This window comes from Lissotriton helveticus, chromosome 5_1 (genome assembly GCF_964261635.1).
Source record: "Lissotriton helveticus chromosome 5_1, aLisHel1.1, whole genome shotgun sequence".
NCBI classification, from domain to species: domain Eukaryota; kingdom Metazoa; phylum Chordata; class Amphibia; order Caudata; family Salamandridae; genus Lissotriton; species Lissotriton helveticus.
The window spans coordinates 600834884-600862651 of NC_136065.1; positions in this window are offsets into that span (position 1 = coordinate 600834884).

Sequence of the window (27768 nt, forward strand, 5' to 3'; positions counted from 1 at the left end):
CACTTATGCACTCTGTCACACAAAAACACCCTCACCGCAAGCACGCACACAACAGACATTTAAAAACATTTGGGGGCAGATTTACAAGCCCTGTACTCCACAATTGTGCAGTAGTTGCGTCACTTTTGTGACGCAGCGGCGGCGCAAAGCCAGCGGCATGCTGCGGGGTATTTACAACGTGACGCATCTGGGAGATGCGTCACGTTGTAAAGCCCTGCACCACATGTGGGCGTTCCAGCGCAGGGGGGCGGCGTTCCGGCACAGGAACGCCTCCTAAAAGTGGCTGAGTGAAATCTACAAGATTTCATTCATTCACTTTTAAGGCCATGCTGCGTCAAAACCCTGCGCCTGCTTGAAGCAGGCGTAAGGACTGACGCAGCATGTTAGACATAGGGGTTCCCCGAGCCTTGCTGGAGCTGCGTCGCGCTTGCGACGCGACTCCAGCAATGCGTCACCTTTACGGCAGCAGATGCGTCATGCATCTGTCTATTCTTGCCCCATGGTGCGCTGCATTGTAAATGCGGCGCATCCGTGGTGGCGCAAGAGGTGTCTGCCGTGACGCACAATAACTGGCGCATCCTTGCTGATATGCAGGGATGCGCCAGTTATTGTAAATCTGCCCCTTTGTACTTACCTCAGCTGCCACGAAAGGGCATATTCCAGCTTATTGTACCCCATTTTTTGCACAATTAGTGAATAATATATTTTATTTATTCACTATTAGTGAAATAAAAAATGGGACAGAAAATAAAGAAAGTGGAGCTCAGCTGCCCCTATGTTCCTGGCATTGATTTTCCCACCTCTGAGGCCAGAGATCAGAAAAGCAGTGCTAGGGGTAGCAAAGGGCAAGTTAGGGGACACAGCTGCGCCTGCGACCCCTGGTTAACCCTAAATGATGTCAATGAAACACCCCCTTATACATTTTCTGAGAGCACACCTTTGAAACTCAGATGGAAAGTATCAGAGAAGCTTCCTAGAGCGTTCTAGCGTTTGAGAAAGCTCTTCTGGGGAAGAGATAGTGTTTGAGGAATCTTTCCTAGGAACAGGGCCAGCGCTAGGCATGGGCATTTTGGTGGCTGCACAGGGCCTAGCACTCAGCTAAAAAACAGGTGTCCGCTTCACTGTGAAATGCCACACTTCCACAGTTAGCCCGCCTGCTCCTCGGGGCCCCCTGCCGATCACAATCCAAGTGAAAATGCAGATGTCTTGACCTTGCTTGCCAGGGCGTGGTGACATTCCTGGGGGTGCAGGGGTGGGGGGAAGGGACAGAGTGGGGAAGTCACAGCAGCCCAGCCAGGCCTCAATTATGTTTGCTCACAGTGTCAGTGGCGGGGCAGCACCTCTGTTAAGCACTGGCCATTCCCTTTCTGCATTTTGTCTCTAGGCGACAGAGGCCCCTTTGTTTCCAAGACCAGCTGGACACAGGTAAGGAGAGGTGGGTGAGGGGAGGAGGCAGCTGCCAGATCCACTGTCTTTGGTGAACTTTTGCAACAGCCTCTTTTTTTATGGGAATGTGCATTTAAAATGTATGTAGAACTGCCTTGGTATGGCAGTATATTACGAAATGCCTGGTTTCTGCTTCCAGCCCCAGGGGAGGGGGCCCCCTTTCCCTGGGCCTCTAAGCTCTAGAGCAAGCTGCAAGGTCCAGATGTGTGGGCCCCCTTTCATGGGCTTTGTAGCCATTACTCCCTCTTTTCTTTGTTAAAAATGGGAAAAATAATTAAAGCAAGACAGAGTGGGTCGAAAAGGGTCCAGATTGATTTTATTCACACCCAGAAACATTAGCGCCACTTTACACAGTTTTTCAGTGAAGCGCTACTTTTGTTTTATTGTCTTTCTCTTAACAGCATTGTTTTCCCCGGGTGGGGAATGTGAGAAGGTGGGGTGGTATATGCTGTCCGCTACTTAAAGTGGACACCTCGTACCAGTCCACACGACCCTTATGATGTATGAGGTCAAAGATAACCTTATTGAAAGCTACCTAGTGGTAGCTATGGAGAGCAGCCTTCAGGCTTAATCTTGAAGGAGTGTAAAGCAGCTTGTTTTACCAGCATATCACCTCCTAAATGAAAGGAGAAACCGCACAGTGCTTATATAAAAATATGTATTTATTAATATAACACTCTCTACTAGTCTCTACATGAGAATATGGCACAAAGCACACAATAATGAATCAATAGAACATTCGTAAATAGCACAATACACAGCAAGCTCCAGGGGGGGACCGAACCGTATACTAAAAAAATTGTATAACAACAACAACTTGATTAGACACAGGGCCTAGAGCATGTAGAATCGCTGGGACCCCAAGGAACCACCCTGGGGAGTGACACAAGGAGCCCACGGTGAACGGTTGCAGTGAGGAAACACAGATGCGTGCTCAGTACAACTCTATGGGAAACCCGTGGTTCGAAATTTACAAGTTAAGGACACTTCTAACAGGAGACATGCGGCCCATTGCTATCACCCCCAGTAAAAGATCAAGACACCGTAAAGGCTTGGGAGTCTTTCGTAGTCAACATCAACAAAAGATATCAAACCAATTACAGAGGCCACAATACAAGAAATGGAGTGGGGCAGTGGTATACGCCAAAAATACGGGCAATAAAAACGCACGTAAGGTCTTTTCGAACAAAGGACCACCAACTGTCACAACAAACCCTCGCAACAATAGAACATTTAAAAAAGGAGCTAAAACGCGAAATCAAGGTGGCCAAGCAAATATACAAGGAAAACTTGAGATCACCATTCTCCATGCTAGCAAACGGATAAATTCAAAACAGTTTTGGGCAAAAATAAATCTCTTGCTAAACGGCAAACAGCGGCAGTTTAACTCAGACATGACAGACCAAACTTGCAACATATAACATCACAATGGACATGAGCACGGACAGCATAGTTGATATACCAACAAAGCACAAACTGACTTTCAGTACGAGAACAAAATCAGAAGCCGAGAGCCCCAGCAGGCAAAAAGGATTAGCTCTTACCTTCAATCTGCCATCAGTGGAAGCCTCAGCCACAGATTCAAAAAAGCTATCCAAAATCAAACTTCAAATTACAAGCAGAGAATCCCAAAAAGAAAGTAGTGAGCTAGCTATTTTGGAGCAAAGAGAAGAAACAGCCCAAATAACTCCAGAGCAGGTTGAGACCATAATAAATCACCTGAGATCCTGGGCCAAACGGTCTCCCGAATGCTTTGCTCAGGCAAGATCCCACATTTTGGTCCTGGTTTTTATCCCCCTTGTTTAACAACAGCTTAAGGACCGGGGTCATTCCTGAATCCTGGAGGGGTAGCATCCTTCAACCGATTTACAAATCAGGGACACGTTCAGACCCAAACAACTACAGGCTAATAGCCCTAATAGAAGTTGAGGCTAAGATCTATGCATCCAACCTACTGGTAGATCTGGAGATCTGGGTCAGTAGTGAAAACCTGATCCCAAAAACACAGACAGGATTCCAGGCCGACATGGGCACCCTAACAAACATATTAGCACTAACCCTTTTAGCTAAGAAAGCAATTGGCAATTCTAACATCCTCTGTACATGCTTTCTAGATCTTAAAGCAGCTTTTGATAAAGTTCCAAGAGCCAAACTATGGGCCAAAATTAAAGCTTGGGGTGCCCCCCCACCTATTGGGCACAATCATCAACTTATACTCGCACACCTGGGTCCAAATAAAACAAGCATTGAAAATGCAATAGGTCTTGGATTTATTTGAGTTTGAGCTAATGGCATTGCAAATGGCAATGTCTTTTAGCCATGTGTTATGGAGTGTATGCATGTGGTGTGTAGTGGAATTATGTGGGTTGGATTGGAATTGTAGCAATAAAGGCATGCTGCGCTTTAGATGAATATGTTTAAAAGTAAAGTGCCCCATACTGCGATTGCTACAGTAGTTAATTGTGGATGCGTTAACAATTGATGTGTGCACTGATCGCTGGTGGTGTGTGTGCCTGGTGGAAGCGTGCACTGCCAGCTGGAGGTGTGTGTGCCTGGTGGAAGCGTGGACTGATGGCTGGTGGTGTGTGTACCAGGTAAAAGCGTGCACTGACGGCTGGTGGTGTGTGTGTCTGGTTAAAGTGTGCACTGACGGCTGGTGGTGTGTGTGCCCGGTGAAAGCGTGCACTGATGGCTGGTGGTGTGTGTGCCTGGTGAAAGCGTGCACTGACGTCTGGTGGTGTGTGCCTGGTGGAAGCCTGCACAGACGACTTATGGTGTCTGTGTCTGGTGAAAGTTTGCATTGACGATGTGGTTGTGTGTGTATGTGCTTGCGTGTGTGGTTGCGTGTGTGGTTGTGTGTGGTGATGAGTGTGTGTAAGTTTGCACTGAGTGTGTGGTGGTGAGTGTGTGGGGTCTTATGTGTGGGGTCTTATGTGTGGGGTCTTATATGTGTGGTGTTATGTGTGTGGTCTTATGTGTGTGGTGTTATGTGTGTGTGTGTGGTGGACTTAGTTAGAGTTTCTGTACCCTGCACACTCACACACTGTTCACCCTACACACTCACCCAATGTTCACCCTGCACACTCACACACTGTTCACCCTACACACTCACACTGTTCACCCTACACACTCACACTGTTCACCGCACACTCTCACACTGCTCACCCTGCACACACTGCTCACCCTGCACACTCACACACTGCTCACCCTGCACACTCACACACTGCTCACTCTACACACTCACAATGCTCACCCTACACACTCACAATGCTCACCCTACACACTCACACACTGTTAACCCTGCACGCTCACACACTGCTCACCCTGCATACTCACACACTGTTCACCCTGCATGCTCACACACTGCTCAGCCTGCACGCTCGCACACTGTTCACCCTGCACGCTCACACACTGCTCACCCTACGTAATGCGAAAAGACCTAGCTCTGCCCTTTGGCCTTTGTTGTAATCGTATAATACGTTATGAGTAGTTGCGCTTGATTGGTTGGGGCGTCCCCTCCTTGCTGCTCCCCTCACAGAGGGCCGGCTGCCTCCATGAAGCTCCCAAGACTTGTGCTCAGTTGTTCTTTGTTTTAGCTCCTGTGTGTCAGTGCACCGTGTAAGCGCACAAGCATACCCTGCTCTCTCTGCACTCACTCTCACTCTGCACTCACTCTCATTCTGCACTCACTCACTTTGCACTCACTCTCACTCTGCACTCACTCTGCACTCACAGTCACTCTCGCACTCACTCTGCACTCACTCTGCACTCAATCTGCACTCACAGTCACTCTGGCACTTACTCTGCACTCACAGTCACTCTGCACTCACAGTCACTCTGGCACTCACTCTGCACTCACAGTCACTCTCGCACTCACTCTGCGCTCACTGTCACTCTGCACTCACTGTCACTCTGCACTCACTCTGCACTCACTGTCACTCTGCACTCACTGTCACTCTGGCACTCACTCTGCACTCACTGTCACTCTGGCACTCACTCTGCACTCAGTCACTATCACACTCACTCTGCATTCACTCTGCACTCACTGTCACTCTCGCATTCCCTCTGCACTCACTGTCACTTTCGCACTCACTCTGCACTCACTGTCACTCTCGCACGCACTCTGCACTCACTGTCACTCTCAAACTCACTCTGCACTCACTGTCACTCGCACTCACTCTACTCTGCACTCACTGTTGCTCTCACACTCACTCTGCACTCAGTCACTCTCGCACTCACACTCACTCTGCACTCACTGTCGCTCTCGCACTCACTCTGCACTCACTGTCACTCGCACTCACTCTACTCTGCACTCACTGTCGCTCTCACACTCACTCTGCACTCAGTCACTCTCGCACTCACTCTGCACTCACTGTCACTCTCGCACTCACTCTGTACTCACTGTCACTCTGCACTCACTGTGACTCTGCACTCACTGTCACTCTGGCACCCACTCTGCACTCACTCTGCACTCACAGTCACTCTCGCACTCACTCTGCACTCACTGTCACTCTCTGTTAGACGGGGACCTGGAGGGTCGGCCGAGCACAGTGATCGCACAGACAGGTAACTTCCCCCCCCACAGATGGACACCACACAAAGTTCAGGGTAACACCTTTTATAGGCACTTCTGGGAGTAGAGTGGTACGATACAAGGCAATCAGGACACGATGATCCTCTCAATTCTAGTCTCTAGTAGGGGAAGGGGGTAGCGGGACAGTCTGGGTACCCACGGGTACGGGGGTGTAACGGTGATGGCTCACAATCCTCGAGCTCGGTGTTCGGAGGGGTCAGACCGCGGCAGCGCCGGCAGGTCCCGAAGAGGTCGTAGGTGGCAACGGGCCGCGGCAGCGCCAGCAGGTCCCAACGAGGATGAAGGTTACAACGGGCCGCGGCAGCGCCAGCAGGTCCCACGAGAATGCAGGTTGCAACGGGCCGCGGCAGCGCCAGCAGGTCCCACGAGGATGAAGGTTACAACGGGCCGCGGCAGCGCCAGCAGGTCCCACGAGGATGAAGGTTACAACGGGCCGCGGCAGCGCCAGCAGGTCCCAACGAGGATGAAGGTTGCAGAGGGCCGCGGCAGCGCCAGCAGGTCCCACGAGGATGAAGGTTGCAGAGGGCCGCGGCAGCGCCAGCAGGTCCCACGAGGATGAAGGTTGCAGAGGGCCGCGGCAGCGCCAGCAGGCAGGACAATAGTTCACAAGGCAGGGCTGTGGCAGCGCCAGCAGTCCGTCAAGGATGAGTTCGTCGCGGTGTCTCTCGACTCCAGGATACAACTGCCTTCCTGTCCTGGGGCTGCCTCAGTTATAGGTCTGGCGCCCTTTGATGTCCGGACCCTCGCTCTTGGAGGTCAGGAGGTCTGGGATGAGGGAGTCCAGACACCCAGCAGGGGGGTGGAGCCAGCGCCCGAGGAGGCTGGGGGTGCTCGGCACCTGGCGGGGGAGAGCCATCGACACTTCGTACTCCCATTGACCTGCCAAGTGGGCCGTTCACCTCCTGGGTGGAGGGTGGTGCCGGGATGTCGGGGCCTGGCCAGGCCCAGGGTTGGGGTCGGGCTGAGGCCGCACGGCCGCGTGGTGCCGTGTCCAAGATGGCGGCTGGGCCGGGCAATGGTGCTGACGGTGGCCCGGGCCCTGTCCTGCGGGGAGGGAGCGAGCCCTTCATGTGGCCTGTCCAACATGCGTCCCCCCCAGCTGAAGGCGGGGAGAGTCACCCATCTTCTTGGGGACTTTCCTCGTCGAGGCGGAAAAAGCGGGACAGGCCATCCGCGTTGGCGTGGTCTTGGCCGGGTCGATGTTCCACAGTGAAGTCCATCCCCTGCAGGGAGATGGACCAACGTAGTAGTTTCGGATTTTCCCCCCGCATCTGCATGAGCCATTGCAGGGGTCGATGATCGGTCTGGACCCGGAAGTGGGTGCCGAAGAGATAAGGCCGGAGCTTTTTGAGGGCCCACACCACGGCGAAGGCCTCCCTCTCGATGGTGCTCCAGCGTCGTTCTCGGGCCAGGAGTCGTCTGCTGATGAAAGCCACTGGCTGGTCAAGTCCTTCGGGGTTCAGCTGGGAAAGGACTGCCCCAACGCCATGGTCGGAGGCATCTGTTTGGACGATAAATTCCCGGCTGTAGTCGGGGGCCTGGAGCACCGGGGCGGAGCACATGGCGGCCTTCAGCTTCTCGAAGGCCGCTTGACAGTCTGGGGTCCAGTTGACCTTCTTTGGTTGGTTCTTGGAGGTGTGTTCCGTGAGGGGCCCTACGATGCTGCCATAGTCCCTCACGAACCGCCGGTAGTAGCCTGTGAGTCCCAAGAAGGCGCGGACCTCGGTCTGGGTGATGGGGGACTGCCACGACTGGATGGCAGCGATCTTGAGTTGCAGAGGGGCCACCAGACCGCTTCCCACCTGGTGCCCGAGATAGGTCACGGACCCCTGGCCAATTTGGCATTTGCTGGCCTTGATCGTGAGGCCAGCTCGTTGGAGGGCCTGTAGCACCTCTCGGAGGTGGTGGCGGTGGTCGGACCAGTGGTGGCTGTACACAGCGATATCGTCCAGGTAGGCGGCGCTGAATCCTTCGAGTCCTGCCAGGACCTGGTTTACTAGCCGCTGAAATGTTGCTGGCGCATTCTTCATGCCGAATGGCATGACCTTGAAGTGATAGTGGCCATCAGGGGTAGAGAATGCCGATCGTTCTTGGGCCCGGGGTGTGAGACCGATCTGCCAGTAGCCCGCTGTCAGGTCGAAGATGCTGAGGTAGCGGGCAGCTCCCATGCGGTCGATTAGTTCATCTGCTCGGGGGATGGGGTGTGCGTCTGTTCTGGTGACCGCATTCAAGCCCCGGTAGTCGACGCAGAACCGGAGCTCCGGCGTGGCGCCGGGGGCGGCCGCTTTGGGGACCAGTACCACTGGGCTGGCCCAGGGGCTGTCTGAGGGCTCGATGATCCCGAGTGTGAGCATCTTGGCCACCTCCTCTTGGATGCAGGCCCGTACCCGATCTGGTACGCGGTAGGCCCGATGGCGGATAGGGGGACTGTCTCCAGTGTCCACGTCGTGTAAGCACCAGGGGGTGACCCCTGGGGTGAGGGAGAACAGGGTGGAGAACTGGAGCAGGAGGACTCGGCAGTCTTGGCGCTGTTCCAGGGTGAGGGCCTCCGAGAGTCGGACCCCGTCCACGGAGCCGTCCTTCTCCCATGACCGTAGGAGGTCAGGAAGGGGTTCGGAGTCCTCCTCAGTTCCATTGTCGGTTGCCATCAGGAGACTGAGTTCGGAGCGTACAAAGTGGGGTTTCAGTCTATTAGCGTGGAGGACCCGGAGAGGGTTTCGGGAAGATTCCATATCGATGAGATAGGTGACAGGGCTCTTGCGCTCGATTACTTTGAAGGGCCCCGTCCATTTGTCTTGCAGGGCGCATGGTTCGGTGGGAGACATTACCCACACTTGTTGGTCGGGTTCAAATTCGATGGAGGATGCATTTTGATCGTACCGCCTTTTCATGTCCTCCTGACTGGCCTCCAGGTTTGTTTTTGCCATCTCTCTGAACCTTCTGGTCTGGTTGCGGAGGGTTAGGAGGTACTTGAAAACATCTGGAGGGTTCTTTAGAGGGGGCATTTCCCAGCCTTCTTTGACTAGGCTGAGCGGGCCTCGCACCGGGTGTCCATACAAGAGTTCGAAAGGGCTGAAGCCGAGGGACTTCTGGGGGACTTCTCGGTAGGCAAAGAGAAGGCACGGTAGTAGCACATCCCACTGGCGACGGAGGGGCTCTTCCAACCCCCCAATCATCCCTTTGAGCGTGCGGTTGAACCGCTCAACCAGTCCGTTCCCTTGAGGGTGATAGGGGGTCGTGAATCGGTAGGTGACCCCACACTGTTGCCAGAGGGACTTCATGTATTTTGAGATAAAGTTCGTACCCCTGTCGCTGACGACTTCCCGGGGGAAGCCCACTCGAGAGAAGATCCCCATCAAGGCTCGACCCACTACTGGGGCTGTTATCGTACGAAGGGGAACCGCCTCAGGATAGCGGGTAGCGTGATCCACCAGGACCAGGATGAAGCGATGTCCCTGTGCTGTTCGGGGGTCCAGGGGCCCCACAATGTCTATTCCCACCCTTTCGAACGGGGTGGTCACCACGGGGAATGGTTGTAGGGGTGCCTTGAGTTTGCGGCCGCTCTTCCCACTGGCCTGGCAGGTCGGGCAGGACCGGCAATGGTTGGCTACGTCATTCCTCATTTTGGGCCAGAAAAAGTGAGTCACCAGGCGGTGGTAGGTCTTGTCTTGGCCCAGGTGCCCGGCCAGGGGGACATCATGGGCTAGGTTCAACAGGAAGTCTCTGAAGTGGAGGGGCACCACCAGCACTCGCCCGGCCCCCAGTTCTGCGATTTTCTGTTCGCTGTACAAGAGATCATTGTCCCAATAAACCCAGTGGGCCCCGGTGGTGTCTCCTTGGCTCTGGGCGAGCGCTTGCTGTCGCAATCCCTCGAGGGAGGGGCAGGTCTTTTGCTCCTGCCGGAATTGTTCCTGGGTGGGCCCCCCTTCTTGACGCCACTGAGCCAGGTCGGGAAGCTCGGGGGGCTGTGTGGACCCCTCTGGGGTGGGGTCCGGGTGGTCGGTCTGGAGGAAGTCTTCTTCTGGAGTGATCGAGGGCGGAGGTGCTGCCCATTCTGGTTCTTCTGGTCTAGGGATGGTGCGGGTGGCCATGGACCGGGTGGTTACGCACGCCCAGTCCGGGAGACCCAACATCCCCAGATGCTCTCTTCTTTCCACAGCGGCCCACGGGGAGCTCTCGAGATCGTTCCCCAGGAGGCAGTCTACGGGGGCATCGTCACGGACAGTTACTTTCAGCATGCCGGACACTCCTCCCCATTCGAAGGGGACGCAGGCCATCCGACACAGGCTCTCCGAGTTATCTGCCGATCGGACGGGGCAAAGTACGTTTGGTAGGATTTGTTCTGGGGTCACCAGGTGACAGCGGACGGCCGTCACACTGGCCCCGGTGTCACACAGGGCCTCGGCCTTGCGCCCATTGATGCTCACCCATTGGCTGTACTTCCGAGTGTTGGCGGGCAGGGGAGTCCGCGGGACCATGTCTCTTCCTCCTAGGCATGCCAGGGTCATGGCGGCGGGTTCCCACTCGAACTGCTCCGACTCATAGGTCTCCGTGTCTTCGGAGACTTGTTCTTCTCCCAGGGCGGCGGCCGCCATCTGGCGGGCCCGGGGGCCTGGTTCTTCGGGCAGGTCGAGTCACTGGCATAGTGGCCGACTCGCTGGCATCGATGACACGTCACGTTAGCTCGGAACCCCGGGCGCATCGGGGGGTTTCCCCGGCCTGCTGGGGCCGGGGTGGCGTTAGTGGGTGCGGCCGGGGCGGCGTCTCTGCCCCGGCCCGGGCCTCCTCCTCCTCCTCGGGGACGATGGTGACCTTGGTTGGTTCTGTTCTGCTCATTCGGCCCACTCCGGGCCACTCGGGTGCTCTCCCACCGGTCAGCCTCGGTGGCGAGCTGCCGGGGTTCAGTCAATTTACTGTCGAGGAGGTGCTGCCTGAGCTCGACAAAGCAGTTGTTGGAGAGGTGCTCCCACACAATGAGATTGAAGAGTTGTTCGTAAGTGGTTACGTTGTTACCCTTGATCCACCCCTCGAAGGCTCGGCTGAAATAGTTCACGTATTCCAACCACGTCGTACCTGGGATCCTGGTGCAGTTGCGGAACCTCTGGCGGTACATTTCGGGTGTAAGTCCATATCGACTGAGGAGGGCGGCCTTCATGTGGTCATAGGACGTCATTTGATGGTCCGGAAGCTGCAGCAGGGCATCACGACCCTCGTTGACGAATCTCCCCCATAGACCGGCTCCCCAGTCACTTCGAGCGACCCGGTGGGCGGTCATGGCAATCTCATAGGCCTTGAACCACTGCTGTATGTCGTCGTTCCGGTGATATTCTCGGACCACATCCTTGGGGATGTGGACCTTCTGCTCGGTAGGACCCGGGGAGTGCGGTTGCTCGGGCACCCCTAGGTTTTTGTTCAGTTTGCGCATTTCGATCTCCGCTAGTTTGCACTCGTGCTCGTATGCCAGTCTTTTTTCTTCGAGGTCTCTCTGTCTCTGTTTTTCCTCTCGCTCTTCTCTGAGCCGTAAGTGTTCTAAGTTTATTTTTTGTTCCGCCAGTTTCAATTCTCCGTCTAATCTGAGTCGTGCCAAGTCTAACTCGTGTAATATATTTTTTTCCCGCTCTTGGATCTCTTCATGGGAGGGGCCTGTTCTCCGTTCCTCCGTCCGGGTGGTGTTGACTTCCGGGGCTGCGGGGTCCCGGGGGGTTGCGGTATTTGTCTCTGTCCAGGCCTCTAGGGCGTTTTTGAAGTCTTCTTTTGTGCTTAGCCCGGTGGTAGCAATGCCTAAGTCCATGCAAAATTGTTTGAGCTCTCGGTGGTTGTATTCTTCCAGCTTTTCCATCTGGAACTTCTCCGCCGATCCGCTCTCTTTGGTCGTCATTGTGGTTTTAGTCGTAGGGTGAGTTACTGTCTGTACGGTACGCGTTGGTTCGGATCGCGCCGCTAGCCACCAATGTTAGACGGGGACCTGGAGGGTCGGCCGAGCACAGTGATCGCACAGACAGGTAACTTCCCCCCCCACAGATGGACACCACACAAAGTTCAGGGTAACACCTTTTATAGGCACTTCTGGGAGTAGAGTGGTACGATACAAGGCAATCAGGACACGATGATCCTCTCAATTCTAGTCTCTAGTAGGGGAAGGGGGTAGCGGGACAGTCTGGGTACCCACGGGTACGGGGGTGTAACGGTGATGGCTCACAATCCTCGAGCTCGGTGTTCGGAGGGGTCAGACCGCGGCAGCGCCGGCAGGTCCCGAAGAGGTCGTAGGTGGCAACGGGCCGCGGCAGCGCCAGCAGGTCCCAACGAGGATGAAGGTTACAACGGGCCGCGGCAGCGCCAGCAGGTCCCACGAGAATGCAGGTTGCAACGGGCCGCGGCAGCGCCAGCAGGTCCCACGAGGATGAAGGTTACAACGGGCCGCGGCAGCGCCAGCAGGTCCCACGAGGATGAAGGTTACAACGGGCCGCGGCAGCGCCAGCAGGTCCCAACGAGGATGAAGGTTGCAGAGGGCCGCGGCAGCGCCAGCAGGTCCCACGAGGATGAAGGTTGCAGAGGGCCGCGGCAGCGCCAGCAGGTCCCACGAGGATGAAGGTTGCAGAGGGCCGCGGCAGCGCCAGCAGGCAGGACAATAGTTCACAAGGCAGGGCTGTGGCAGCGCCAGCAGTCCGTCAAGGATGAGTTCGTCGCGGTGTCTCTCGACTCCAGGATACAACTGCCTTCCTGTCCTGGGGCTGCCTCAGTTATAGGTCTGGCGCCCTTTGATGTCCGGACCCTCGCTCTTGGAGGTCGGGAGGTCTGGGATGAGGGAGTCCAGACACCCAGCAGGGGGGTGGAGCCAGCGCCCGAGGAGGCTGGGGGTGCTCGGCACCTGGCGGGGGAGAGCCATCGACACTTCGTACTCCCATTGACCTGCCAAGTGGGCCGTTCACCTCCTGGGTGGAGGGTGGTGCCGGGATGTCGGGGCCTGGCCAGGCCCAGGGTTGGGGTCGGGCTGAGGCCGCACGGCCGCGTGGTGCCGTGTCCAAGATGGCGGCTGGGCCGGGCAATGGTGCTGACGGTGGCCCGGGCCCTGTCCTGCGGGGAGGGAGCGAGCCCTTCATGTGGCCTGTCCAACACTCTCGCACTCACTCTGCACTCACTGTCACTCTCGCACTCACTCTGCACTCACTGTCACTCTCGCACTCGCACTCACAGTCACTCTCGCACTCACTCTGCACTCACACTCACTCTTGCACTCACTCTGCACTCACTCTGCACTCACTGTCACTCTGCACTCACTCTGCACTCACTGTCACTCTGCACTCACTCTGCACTCACTGTCACTCTGCACTCACTCTGCACTCACTGTCACTCTGCACTCACTGTCACTCTGGCACTCACTCTGCACTCACTGTCACTCTGGCACTCACTCTGCACTCAGTCACTATCACACTCACTCTGCATTCACTCTGCACTCACTGTCACTCTCGCATTCCCTCTGCACTCACTGTCACTCTCGCACTCACTCTGCACTCACTGTCACTCTCGCACGCACTCTGCACTCACTGTCACTCTCGCACTCACTCTGCACTCACTGTCACTCGCACTCACTCTACTCTGCACTCACTGTTGCTCTCACACTCACTCTGCACTCAGTCACTCTCGCACTCACACTCACTCTGCACTCACTGTCGCTCTCGCACTCACTCTGCACTCACTGTCACTCGCACTCACTCTACTCTGCACTCACTGTCGCTCTCACACTCACTCTGCACTCAGTCACTCTCGCACTCACTCTGCACTCACTGTCACTCTCGCACTCACTCTGCACTCACTGTCACTCTGCACTCACTGTGACTCTGCACTCACTGTCACTCTGGCACCCACTCTGCACTCACTCTGCACGCACAGTCACTCTCGCACTCACTCTGCACTCACTGTCACTCTCGCACTCACTCTGCACTCACTGTCACTCTCGCACTCACTCTGCACTCACTGTCACTCTCGCACTCACAGTCACTCTTGCACTCACTCTGCACTCACAGTCACTCTCGCACTCACTCTGCACTCACACTCACTCTCACTCACTGTCACTCTGCACTCACTATGCACTCACTCTGCACTCACTGTCACTCTGCACTCACTGTCACTCGGGCACTCACTCTGCACTCACTGTCACTCTGGCACTCACTCTGCACTCACTGTCACTCTGCACTCACTCTGCACTCACTGTCACTCTCGCACTCACTCTGCACTCACTGTCACTCTCGCACTCACTCTGCACTCACTGTCGCTCTCGCACTCACTCTGCACACACTCACTCTGCACTCAGTCTGCACTCACACTCACTCTGCACTCACTGTCGCTCTCGCACTCACTGTCACTCGCACTCACTCTGCACTCACTGTCACTCTGCACTAACTCTGCAATCACTGTCATTCTGCACTCACTCTGCACTCACTGTCACTCTCGCACTCACTATGCACTCACTCTGCACTCTCAGTCATCTCTCACTCACTCTGCACTCACAGTCACTCTTGCACTCACTCTGCACTCACAGTCACTCTCGCACTCATTTTGCACTCACTCTGCACTCACTGTCACTCTGCACTCACTCTGCACTCACTGTCACTCTGCACTCACTCTGCACTCACTGTCACTCTGCACTCACTGTCACTCTGGCACTCACTCTGCACTCAGTCACTATCGCACTCACTCTGCATTCACTCTGCACTCACGGTCACTCTTGCATTCATTCTGCACTCACTGTCACTCTCGCACTCACTCTGCACTCACTGTCACTCTCGCACTCACTATGCACTCACTGTCACTCTCGCACTCACTCTGCACTAACTGTCGCTCTCGCACTCACTCTGCACTAACTGTCGCTCTCGCACTCACTCTGCACTCATACTCACTCTGCACTCACACTTACTCTGCATTCACTGTCGCTCTCGCACTCACTCTGCACTCACTGTCACTCTCGCACTCACTATGCACTCACTGTCACTCTCGCACTCACTCTGCACTCACTGTCGCTCTCGCACTCACTCTGCACTCACTGTCGCTCTCGCACTCACTCTGCACTCACACTCACTCTGCACTCACACTTACTCTGCACTCACTGTCGCTCTCGCACTCACTCTGCACTCACTGGCACTCGCACTCACTCTAGTCTGCACTCACTGTCGCTCTCTCACTCACTCTGCACTCAGTCACTCTCGCACTCACTCTGCACTCACTGTCACTCTCGCACTCACTCTGCACTCACTGTCACTCTGCACTCACTGTCACTCTGCACTCACTCTGCACTCACTGTGACTCTGCACTCACTCTGCACTCACTGTCACTCTCGCACTCACTCTGCACTCACTGTCACTCTTGCACTCACTCTTGCACTCACTCTAGTCTGCACTCACTGTCGCTCTCTCACTCACTCTGCACTCAGTCACTCTCGCACTCACTCTGCACTCACTGTCACTCTCGCACTCACTCTGCACTCACTGTCACTCTGCACTCACTCTGCACTCACTGTCACTCTGCACTCACTCTGCACTCACTGTGACTCTGCACTCACTCTGCACTCACTGTCACTCTCGCACTCACTCTGCACTCACTGGCACTCGCACTCACTCTAGTCTGCACTCACTGTCGCTCTCTCACTCACTCTGCACTCAGTCACTCTCGCACTCACTCTGCACTCACTGTCACTCTGGCACTCACTCTGCACTCACAGTCACTCTCGCACTCAATCTGCACTCACTGTCACTCTCGCACTCACTCTGCACTCACTGTCACTCGCGCACTCACTCTGCACTCACTGTCACTCTCGCACTCACTCTGCACTCACTGTCACTCTCGCACTCACTCTTGCACTCACTCTGCACTCACAGTCACTCTCGCACTCACTCTGCACTCACTCTGCACTCACAGTCACTCTTGCACTCACTCTGCACTCACACTCACTCTGCACTCACTCTGCACTCACTGTCACTCTGCACTCACTCTGCACTAACTCTGCACTCACTGTCACTCTGCAGTCACTCTGCACTCACTGTCACGCTGCACTCACTGTCACTCTGCACTCACTGTCACTTTGGCACTCACTCTGCACTCACTGTCACTCTGGCACTCACTCTGCACTCACTGTCACTCTGCACTGACTGTCACTCTCGCACTCACTCTGCACTCACTGTCATTCTCGCACTCACTCTGCACTCACTGTGACTCTGCACTCACTGTCACTCTGGCACTCACTCTGCACTCACTCTGCACTCACAATCACTCTCGCACTCACTCTGCACTCACTGTCACTCCCGCACTCACTCTGCACTCACTGTCGCTCTCGCACTCACTCTGCACTCACACTCACTCTGCACTCACACTCACTCTGCACTCACTGTCGCTCTCGCACTCACTCTGCACTCACTGTCACTCGCACTCACTCTACTCTGCACTCACTGTCGCTCTCACACTCACTCTGCACTCAGTCACTCTCGCACTCACTCTGCACTCACTGTCACTCTCGCACTCACTCTGCACTCACTGTCACTCTGCACTCACTCTGCACTCACTGTCACTCTGCACTCTCGCACTCACTCTTTACTTACTGTCACTCTCGCACTCACTCTGCACTCACTGTCACTCTCGCACTTACTCTGCACTCACTGTCACTTTCGCACTCACTCTGCACTCACTGTCGCTCTCGCACTCACTCTGCACACACTCACTCTGCACTCAGTCTGCGCTCACACTCACTCTGCACTCACTGTCGCTCTCGCACTCACTCTGCACACACTCACTCTGCACTCAGTCTGCGCTCACACTCACTCTGCACTCACTGTCGCTCTCGCACTCACTGTCACTCGCACTCACTCTGCACTTACTGTCACTCTGCACTCACTCTGCGCTCACTGTCATTCTGCACTCACTCTGCACTCACTGTCACTCTGCACTCACTCTGCACTCACTGTCACTCTGCACTCTCACTGTCACTCTCGCACTCACTGTCACTCTGCACTCCCCAGTCTGTCTGTAAGTGTGTGCCGGTGTGTTGTCTGTGACTGTGTGCATGTGTGCTGTTTATGTGTAAATGTGCATCTGTGTGTTGTCTGTGCACACATCTGCATATATGCATCATGCATGTTGAACTGTGTTTATGCCTCTGGATATGTGTTGATTTTTGCGTATGCGTGATTGTATGTGTGTTGGTCCATGTGCATGTATGTGTAAGAGTACCTGTCTGTTAGTCTGCGTCCTGGGCGGCCGTAGGTATATGATCTGCATCTAAAAGCACACATCTTTGTTGTGTCTGTGAGTAAGGAAGAATTATACGAAGTGGGCCCTGTTGACTTTGGGGGGGGGCATCTGCGGTGGGGTACATCGGCCTCGGCTCCTCTGAAAGAAGGGAGCAGTTGTGTAAGCATCCTATGTGTGGTGCTGCTGTCTAAAAAGCAGTGTTCCCAGCGGGTGCCATGTGTGCCAGTAGACGTGAACTGCTGAGCAGGCATTTTTCGATGGTTTTGTGTAGACTGCTCTAATGAAAGCCAGAGCTGCGCAACTACTGTGACGCCCCGGGCTCAGAGAGGAGATGCAGAGCGCATGTGACGCACATACATGGAAAGAAGCTTCAGTTACATATTAGCCAACTCTACCACAGTTTGAAGCAGGGCCCGAATTATCTGCTTTTTTAAATGTGTGTATTTTTCCATATGGAGAGATCTGCGTGACACCCTTCCACACGCCCACCAGTGCAGAACTCACAGGTTTGTAAATACGGACTCAATGCAGGAAGGCAAAGGCTGCTTTGCGCACCCAGCCCTACCAGGACACACGCACCTATTCCTGCCGAGGCGTGCGAGCAGCCGGCCTCTGGGCGTTAGAACATACAAACGGCAATTAATAAATGATTTCATTAAAAGGGTCCCAACAACGGCTTTAGTTAGGTTCGTAATAACAGTATCCAATCTGGAGTGTACCTAAAGTACATGTATTGCAATTAAAGGGAGAAAGCAGATAGACTGGGGTCCTGGATAGCAGGATCTCAGTCAGACTAGGCCAAAAACAGTGTGACATCAGCAAAAAGTGGGGGCAACCATAAGGAGCAGATACTACTTTCCTACAGGGAAGTGCACCATTCCGAGATGTACTGCAATACATGAGTGATGGGAGTATTGGAAAACAAAATGCATATTGGGGCTCTGTGTTCATGAATGTGGTCTTTTTAAACCATGCTGCTTACGTTTTGTAAGGATATAAGCAATGGACATTAAAGCGAGTCCCTCTAGTCATGTCCTTAACTTTTCATGCAAAAGCACTCATTGATTTCTGAAAAAAGTGCAAAAGAGTCAAAGTCACCATGTTGTTCATGCTAACATTTCACATGCTTTACTTAAAGACACATTCCCTATGAGTGTTTGCTTTTTTCAGGATGTTGTCACTTTCTTTTTTTCAGGCAGCATATTGCTCTTTTCTAGTGCGTACTTTGAATTGAGTGGCATCCAGGTGTTTATAGCAGGGCACAATTGGGTTGTAGTTGAAGGCAGTGCGAGTTTCTCTCAGTGCGGCAGTATGGTGTTCAGTGTGGTAGAGGAAGTGGCACTATGGTCAGAGCTGCCGAATTTGGAACTTGGGAACCAGGTTCAGCCTTCATGACCAGTCCTCCTGACCACTCTCCTGAGGGAGCACATTTCCATGCTAGACCTTAGAAGGCCCTGCTAGATCTTAGAACCCTGATGTTTAAGCACCAGCAGGTGGACCTTTGCAGTGTCAAGTGTGGGTTAACCTTGAAGGCCTGCCACCACAACCCCTATTGAAGCTCACCTCAAGTCTTTTGGGCAGGCCTACGAAGCGGCACACCCTAAAGCAACAGTGACTCTGTCACTGAGGTCACAGGACACTTGAGCAGGGAGACTCTAGGCCGGTGCGACCGGAGAGATCGCACTGAGCGCTGACCGGGTGGGGGCCGTCATGTTTGCAAGTATATTATGTTTTTAAAAGAACTTGCTTCCTTCTTCCTGGCCTCCAGCAATTTTCGGCAATAATAAAAATGTCATGATAACTCCGATGATTAATGTTCTTCCTTGAGAGAGATGGAGTTTTGTCAAGTGGAAGTTTTGTCTCGTGGAAAGGTAGCACAGAGGGTTAATGTGCCTGCTGCAAACAACATGTACCATGCAGATCAAAAAGTGTACATAATGTAAATAGGTCAGTGGGTTACTGCTTTTGTCAGTGAGATCCTTTTGTTGCTTGCCGTTTATAAGTTACAATCATAACATAGAACAATAAGCTATTAACTGTCATCTAAGAGCTACATGCAAACTGCAAGGTATAAATTAGAACGGTATGGTTTTTTCCCCAGTCTGTGATTATCCTAATGTTGCAAAAAGTGGTCATTTTGTTAGAAATCAATTCTGATTATTAAAGAGAACCCCCAAACATGGTGTTACATTCTAAATTCAGAGTTTGTGTTTCTCCAGGACAATCACTATTAAACTATACTGCCAACTAGTATTATTGTCATGTGACTCCTACACTTTGTAGTCCTTTATCTTATATAACATTTCCTATACAGTGAATTACACATGTATGATTGATTGTCTCTGTGTAATGTGTGTGATATAAAGTTCTGACACCCTACACTGGTATCAGTGGCGCTATAAATCAAACCAAATGCATCTGAGCGAGAGTGTGATCATGGAGACTTGAGGGGCACTGTTAAAGGGTGGTAGTGAGGGAATCTTTGGCAGAGGGAGTAACTGGGGGGCACCAAGAAACATTAAAGCACAAGTCTCCACCAGCGCTAAAGCTGGCCTCTTCCACTTCCTATAGTTCTAACACCAAATCAAAAACGTTGATTTGAAAACCTATTGAATCTGCTGCATACCTTCAAGTCAATGTATGATTTAGCAGTGGTCTAGGTTGCTCCAAGTCTTTTTTTATATATGTACAATCTTTATTTGTATGCAATGGTGTCTTGTAATTTTGTATTATATGTGTTGTGTTTTTGCACTTAACATAATTCTGGCAAGTAAAGAGCCCACACACAAAAAAGATTGTCCTACGACTCTTAGCATGTGGGAACTGATGGGAGGATTTACGTTAAAACAAATGACTAAGTATTAATGTCATCCTAAGGTGGCACAATAATGGGACAGAAAGATAAGGGAGCCTTTTGAAAGGTGCGATTATATCTGTGGTGTGAGAGGTTTTCTTGTGTTTATTTTATATTTTGAATGATCCTGCCCCTCATTACCTCAACAGGATCTCTCCCCTTTATACAACAGAACTGGAATTTTTATCATGCACTCATCTGGAAACAATCAGTTAACATGGAGTAAAAAAATATCCATCTTTGTGAGCCCTGAACCTAGCTTTTCCATACAATGTGACAAATGTACTCCATTTAATAGAGGTTTAAAATATATGAACTTATTTAATTTGTATATTTATCTTTTTGTCCATCTTACTGATATCCACGTTAGCTCTCTTCAGTGATGCCAAATAAGATCGATAGTCCAGCGATGTCACTTTCTGTGATGTCACCTCTTGTGATGTTACATGCAAATTAGAAGGGCCTCACATCTTCTCTTTCGCCCGGGGCCCCAGAAGATCTAAGACCGGCCCTGCCTAGGAAGGTTTCACTATTTGAAAAAGACTCCCTATAAAGTTGCATGCTTTTTTAAGCTTTCTTAGAGTTGTCAATAGAGGTGTACGAAATTGTGATTTTGAGTGTGAACTTTTGCTAATTTCCATAACAATTTTATTAAATAATGTGCAACTATGCTTTTAAAGCAAAACGAGGTTTGCCAATATTTTGTTCGACAATTTTCATGGGAAAGTGCACTTGGTTAAAAAAGTCTCATGAGACACCGGTAGGAAACTGGTTCAAGCAGAAAATGTCTCTCAGCGACAGATGTACTAGGTGAATGAGTCTCCTGCATGCGAAATGTTGCCGAAAGTGCACAATGGGAAATTCTGAGCAATTTCGTGTAATGGGAAATTCTGAAATAATGTGAATTTCGCCGATATATTTAAAATTTCATTCAGGCCTACGTGAGGACTGAGAGGAAACTTTCTTAAAATGCTGTTGGATGTGAGGGATGTTTCCTAAAAGTGTTACAGGAAGACTTCGAGCCTGCTGATGGGTGTGAGGAACCTTTGACAGGATTTGTAGGGGTGGCTGAAAACTTTGTCGAAACCTATTGGGAGCGAGAAAGCCTCCGTAGGGCATTGTTGGATATGGGGAAGCCTTCTTAGAAGTTGATGAGGGAGGCAAAGACTTCCTAAAATGCTACTAGGTGCAGTGAAGCCTTTTTAGGGCTGGCCGGTGTGAAGGAAGGCTAGCCTGGAGACTGCTGGGAAGTAAGCCATCCTACAAGGGGGATTCGTGGAAGTAAGGTTCTAAGGAAGCAAGCTGCCCATGAGTTATTGCCAAGGAAAATATGTGTCATCAGGAAGATATCTTACGAAATGTGTATGGTGCGAGCAAATATTTTTGGAGAAGTAAGATCATAGGATGCCTTCCTATGTAGTTGTATGGAGGAGAAAGCCTTCTTATTGGTGTGTGGTGTAAGGCCTGGTATGTTAAAGCTCACTGGCTGTTTTTCAGTATGTGTGTAACATTTCCTTTTAGTTGAGGGCCTCAAACGTGTTTAAGAATAAAAGGTGTTCACCATTTTTTTCACCATCAAATGTCTTTTCTTTATCTTATTATGGGTGAATAAAAGCTACGTTGGAGATAATCCAGTGGCTACTGTGGCAATGAACTGTCACAACAACAGCCCTGTAATGTGATGTCAGATGAGTTGTAAGTGTAAGTTCTGGCAGGCAGATATGGAATGAGTCTGAGGAGATTATATGTCAGGAAGTCAGAATCCTGAGGGCGGATGCCAGTGATTGACTAGAATAGTTTGGTGGTTTCAGTACAAAAATGAAGGGCATCATCTCTGATGTTACCACAGTTCTTGATGAGATGAGGCAGTGAGGCAGTATATTGTCAAGGCTGCACGCGTACCTAGAACAGCCTCACACATTTTTATAATACAGACCTTATATTTCACCAAGTGAAAGGGCAGAGCAAACAAACCGACGATCTCCATTGCGACTGGAGTAGGTTCTTCTCTAAAGAAAGAGTTGATATACTGGGGGAGGGCAACGCAGTGTTTTACAATACAACTTTCAATATAGTGGCTCAGGGCCCGATGTAGGTAAAATAGATTTACCGATTTTTAATTACCGAATCATACCGATTCGGTAATTAAAAATCAGTAAATCTAAGGGGTTGAGATGTAGGAACATCCAGATGTTCCTGCTACCGAATCGGTAAAAATCTGTATTTACCGATTCGGTAAATACCGACTGGTAATGGCCCATTCATTCCTATGGGCTTTGAAGCCCATAGGAATGAATGGGGCATTACCGGTCGGTATTTACCGAATCGGTAAATACAGATTTTGACAAGGGTGCAGGGGGTGTCACTTTGACACCCTCTAGCACCCCCAAAAAAGATTCGGGGGCCATGTGGCAGGCACTGTCATATGGCACAGGTGTGCATGCACACATGTGCATGCACACCTGAATCGGTATTTTACCATCAAATATATTTGATGGTAAAATACAGAATCGGTAAGGGTTGTGGGACTCAGAAGAGTCCCACCTACATATCAAAAATACCGAATAGGTATAAATACCGATTCGGTATTTTACAGATTCGGTAAATTTACTGATCGGTAAATTTACAGAATCTGTAAAATTCTGGGCCCTACATACCAAATCTGATTTTCCGGTCGGTAACGGCCGAAAATACCGATTTTCGGCCGTTACCGACCGACCTACATCTGGCCCTTAGATACCAGAACGTTCTGAATGGTGCTCATGAAATAGTCTATTACCTTCGTGGATTGCTAAAGATAGTCCTAAGGATCACAAGGTGTGCATTCTAATCCCGCTCCTTCCAAGCAGATTTCAGTCTCATAACTGAGAACCTTGTTGGTGACAGGGATAGGAAATTTAGAAGCTCTACAGTTCCCATTATAGGAGTCATTGGACAGTGGAGTCATCCCTTTAGTTAGCAGATCGAATAGGGTTAGACTCTTGAGCTATCACTCGGGTTACAGCGACCCTACAGGTTCAGACAGCCCACGCATCCATAAGGTAACATCAGATTTATCGGCTCTGATTTCAGTCAGTGGTAGTCATGGTACTGATATAAATGTTTTATATATGTAGATGATGAAATGTCTTCTAATTCATTAGCAGCAAGTGCTCCCTGACAAAAATGAAATACTATCAGCAATATGTATGTCCTTCCACACAGCATGAATTGTCACAAACCTTTAAAAAAAAATCATAGAAATGATTTCCAAACACCAGTTTCACATTTTCAGGAAAGGCACACACATTTTCCTAAAAAAATGCTATTCATTTAGTAAATACACATATTTGTTGTCATTTTCTTCCATACTCACGCTTGCTACAGCCCCACAGTGATTGAATATAGCTCATATGCCAATGTATCACAATCACATGTCAGAGATACCCTTCGTGCTGTAGTCGTAGCTACCAAATTTTAATGTACCCAATTTATGCCACAACAGCTATCAAAAGCCATAGGTGGTCACCACATGCGAAGCATAGAATAATGTTCATAATATGCCAAGTAGAGCCAACTTATATCCGGCTCACCATAATGATATACACACTATGCGAAGGGAGGGCAGCTTATGCCAGGGCCACCATTATCCCAGAATTCTAATAATATGCCAAGCTGGTGCAACTTGCTCCAGCGTCACCATAATAACAATAATGGCCATTATATGATAAGGAAAGACACCTTATATCTGAAGCACCATAAACGTAATTCACAGAATGCACATAATGTGTCTGAGAGGGCCACCTTATGCAAGGGCCATCATAATGTTTAGAACGTCCAATAACCCTGGATCACCCACTACTGAAGTCTACATCAGTTCTCATGCTGTACCCTGAAAGTGCATCCTTTCCTTGCATTTCAAGAATGAAGTGACTGAAGAAGCTTAACTGAATCACTCCTCTGGACCCATCTTTCATAACTGTGATGGTGATACTGCTATAATTCTCAAAATATTTCACTTACAGAACAAATCTCAATACTGTTGAAGTGCCTTAGAAGACTGTCCACTGGATACCTCTTACCGAGCTAAGAATCAACAGTGCTGAAACTGAAGTAAAGATCTGTGAACCCTGTACTGCAGTGGCAGTGCGTTCATAGGGGGCGTTGGGGCGTAGCCCACTAATGCCACTGCCCCATCGTTCTACTTCTGACGCTAATTGCAGCAATCAGCACACCTGATTGGAATTAGCGTCAGAATTGGAACACGGATGCTGAAGGGGGTGGGGCTGCGGCAGCACTCTCTGGGTTGAGTGACAGTGCAATAGTGTGCATGTTCGTTTTTGGGCTGATCATTTTTACGATCAGCCCAAACATGCGCACTAGCCTTCCCCTTAAGAGACCGAGGGTTGCTTCATGCGCAGCCCCCAGTCTCCTGATGGGCAGGGAGTATCCCTCCCCTCAGCCAATCCTTGCGCTGCTGGAGCAGAGTCTGGATTGGCTGAGAGGGTTTGCCCGCCACTCACCAGAAGATGTTGAGAAAGCGCCAACGCACCATGCCCTGGAGCAGAGGTGGCGCGGAACCGCCCGTTCAGGTAAGTTCATTTTTTCTTTTACTTTATTTGTAAATGCCCTGGCCCCCACCTCCGCGCGACCCCCCCCCCCCCTCCGGCGACCATTGCGAGCTGTGACTGGCATTCATCAAATTACCTCCTTCTGCTTAGCATTTATTTATGTGTGTCTCGGCCCGTTCGTCGTAAGTACGCCAGCATATTTTGAGTAGGTTCTCGCTCATCAAATATCCCAATAGACGTAGTTTCAAAGTTACATTTTGCCCGTACCTGGTTAGTTGATACTGTCCCAGCAAGCCCTCCAACAAAACGATGTTACTATCGCGTAATACACATTTTTGATCCACCTTCGACTTCATCAGTCATGAGAGAAGTGACCCTGCTAGCATTAAATAGTGCTTCATAAGTTAATAACTACCTGTGAAAGTCAACATTTTCTACCTATTACTACCTATTAAGGAACAGGGGGGCATATTATCAAGAACGGCAAGAAAATTATCGCAGCTTTAGCGGCAGGAAACTGCAGCTAAAACGGTGATAATGGGCTTGATAATATGCCCTTGTGAATTCCCATTGCAGCCCAGGTTAACACCAGAACCTGGGCTGCTATGGGAATTCACATGGACATATTATCAGGCCCATTATCGCCGTTTTAGCGGCAGTGTCCTGGCGCTAAAGTGGCGATAATTTTATCGCCGTTCTTGATAATATGCCCCAGGATTCCGTCAAATATATGTCAATGCCAAAACCCAAAACATAGCGGTGTCCTCAAAATATTGAGTGAAAGTGTCCTGTTGCAGGAAAATCCCAGCGATCATTCAGTGTGATCTGACCCTCTTTGTACCACATATTGCAAAGGGAGTTTGGCAAAGAACTATGGCAGGCAAGTACAATCCTTCACCAAAGTACTGTTCCCAATTATTAGGTTTTGTCAGCAATCCCAGGTGAAATGGATTGTCAGTAGCCTCTCCTACTAGGTGATAGGGAAACTCATGTCAGCTTTAAGGAGAAACTTGAACAAGACAAGATGCTGCTTTTTCTCGTGTGCCTGCTGCTGTGCCACTGTTTGGGAGGGAAAAAGGGGGCAAGCACACCGACTACCATTTTGTGTGTGTAAAAGGCCGCTTTATTGAAACAGGTGCACATCACATTTATTCAACTGGCAAACCGCCTTACAAAACTAAAACCTCTCTAAACATCGAGTTACCTGACCCCTTTTGTTTTACTCCCCCCACCCCTATGATCCCCACATGATAAAATCCCCCACCCTGCAATATACAAACATATAACTCAATTACATCATAATACTATCCAATTTTATCCCCTACCTCCTAACTCCAAAACCTCCCAAGACCTACAGTCCTATTTGCCTTCTTGCAACTGTAACTAACTACCCTCTAATGTCAACTCCCAAACTGGTTACGCTTTCCCCGTTCCCGTTTCCCAACTCCCCAAACTTCATGAGAAAGTACCGAACTCCAGCCAAACTTGGCCAACATCAAAAACAACTCCGCCAGCACCTGTTCCAAGCGACAACTTACATATAACCACCCCTGTGCACCTGTCCCAACCCAGCCACCTGACACAAAAAACCCTTCCTGGCCTAAAAACTTTCCCACCACAAAATCAAAGGCCAATGCCAAAACCCAGGGAGGGTGGGCGGGGACAAAAAAGCTCCTGCTGAAACGTTCCCAGCCACCAGGTCTCAGTACTTAAAATGGTGGCTGGGACAACTCGGGATCGCTATTTATACTTTGGGCTACAAAATTCCTTTTTAGGCTGCTTTTGGGCTATCCCCAGCCAGCCCAACGCGGCAAAATGGCCGCTCGCTTGTTCTCCCCCCTTCCCCCTCCCAAATCTGCCTGGGGGCAGACCTCGCGGCTCGGCTGCCCCCCAAACCCCCGTGGGAGGGAAAAAGGGGGGCAAGCACACGACTACCATTTTGTGTGTGTAAAAGGCCGCTTTATTGAAACAGGTGCACATCACATTTATTCAACTGGCAAACCGCCTTACAAAACTAAAACCTCTCTAAACATCGAGTTACCTGACCCCTTTTGTTTTACTCCCCCATCCCTACGATCCCCACATGATAAAATCCCCCACCCTGCAATATACAAACATATAACTCAATTACATCATAATACTATCCAATTTTATCCCCTACCTCCTAACTCTTAAACCTCCCAAGACCTACAGTCCTATTTGCCTTCTTGCAACTGTAACTAACTACCCTCTAATGTCAACTCCCAAACTGGTTACGCTTTCCCCGCTCCCATTTCCCAACTCCCCAAACTTCACGAGAAAGTACCGAACTCCAGCCAAACTTGGCCAACATCAAAAAGAACTCCGCCACCCAGGGAAAGGCGGAGGATAGGTGATTACACTGCCTCCCCCTTTTCCTGCCCCCCCACCCCCCCTTTTTTGATGCAGAAATGAGAACGCCAACCGCCGGCCCCTACTCACGGCGCACCCCCAATAAACGGGCCCCCCTGACCAAGCAACCTGAAAACCACGCAGGATTGAACTCAGCTTACCACCAAATTACTTATCCCGTGCTTGCCACTTGGCCCTCTTCACAAAAGAATGGTTCGCAATCCAAGTCAACACGTCCCGGGCTAAGAAAACCACTCCCGCCTGAACGAGCAACAAATGTCAATAACTATGCCCCCCAACATCACCTCGCACGCAAAAACGCCCTTTGCTGCGCACTTAACGCCGATAACATTGAGGATCACCGGCACGTAGTGTCCCCCCGGCCGCACCCCCGTCAATGCGCTTCCGACGCCGCCCCACTCCGAAACCGGCGCATGCCGTACCGACCGCTATCCGCCCCCGCCCTTGCCAGAGGCTTCCACTCCGCCAACCACTGTGACCCCGTTGCCCTTCCTCTCCTGGGCACCCCCTTTACTTGTGTCCAGAAAAACCGCCACCTCCGCAGGTCCCCCAGACGCCCGCCGACAAACGCATGCAGTGGCCGGAGGCCTGTGTCCCGCCATGGCCCAGCCCAACCTCCTACAACGCGTCCACCCGACACGTACCACCCTGCCCGCAAAACCGAGGTGTCCCCCCAGCACCTGAATTTCCAACAC